Source organism: Cornus florida, unplaced genomic scaffold (genome assembly GCF_030987335.1).
Source record: "Cornus florida cultivar Cherokee Brave unplaced genomic scaffold, ASM3098733v1 CherokeeBrave_3.0.0_Hap2_Chr08, whole genome shotgun sequence".
NCBI lineage: Eukaryota > Viridiplantae > Streptophyta > Magnoliopsida > Cornales > Cornaceae > Cornus > Cornus florida.
In genome coordinates this window covers 95,270,628-95,271,628 of record NW_026775578.1, presented here as the reverse complement: position 1 = coordinate 95,271,628, position 1,001 = coordinate 95,270,628, and the positions used below count along the sequence as shown (strand labels likewise).

Sequence of the window (1,001 nt, the reverse complement as noted above, 5' to 3'; positions counted from 1 at the left end):
ATGATAACATTCAATTACTATTAGGCATGCCAAGATCCTTTATTCCACAACAATAAGGCCAAGTTCCAATGGGAATGCCTCGGCCATTTTTTGTACCACCTCCACCTCTCATTGTTCAAACAAATCATGGTGCTAGTGTAAAGCCACCAATTGTGAATCCTCCTCTAGCTTTAAGAGACCATTCTGTGCCAAATGAGTATAATGCACCAACATGCATTCAATTACCTCCATTTAGAGCACACCATTATGAGATTAAACCATAAATAATCCAAATGCTTCCCAATTACCATGGGCTACCAAGTGAAGAACCTTATAAGCATTTGGATGAGTTTCTCGAAGTGTGTTCTACCGTGAAATACACGGACATGCTATAAGAAGTTTTGAAGCTTAAACTCTTCCCTTTCACCCTTAAAGATAAAGCAAAATACTAATTTAACAATTTGAGGCCTTTTTCTATAACTACTTGGGAAGAGATGCAACAAGAGTTCTTGAAAAAGTACTATCCGGTGTTAAAAACCAATTCAATGAGAACTTCAATTCGTGAATTCTCACAGGGGGATGGGGAATTATTTTATGAGGCATGGGAGCGATTGAACGATTTGTTTAGGAAATGTCCATACCATGACATCCCTAAATAGTAATTGGTTCAATTCTTCTTTAAAAGTTTGTCGGATAACTATAAAGGTATGGTTGATGCTTCTATGGGTGGTTCTTAACTTGATAGGCATGAAGATGATGTGTGACGCTTATATGAAAACATGAGTGAGAATTCAATGCATCGATCTTTATCATCTAAAAATGGTAGAAATGTAGGTGGATGGAAGAATGTTGGCTTATATCAAGTTGACCATTCTAAGGAAATAGTCGCCGAAGTGAAGTCCTTATCTCAAAGGTTTGATCAATTTTTTATCAACCAAAATTCGGCCAACCAAGTGTCTTCCTCCCCCAATCATACTCATCATCCTTCCAATAAATCATGCATGACTTGTTCTAGTGTTTTA

General features: G+C 37.2%; 1 pseudogene; it reads right to left on the bottom strand.

Moving 5' to 3' along the window:
* Positions 1–529: 529 nt before the first annotated feature.
* Positions 530–628, bottom strand: LOC132272078 (small nucleolar RNA R71; annotated as a pseudogene).
* Positions 629–1,001: the final 373 nt, after the last annotated feature.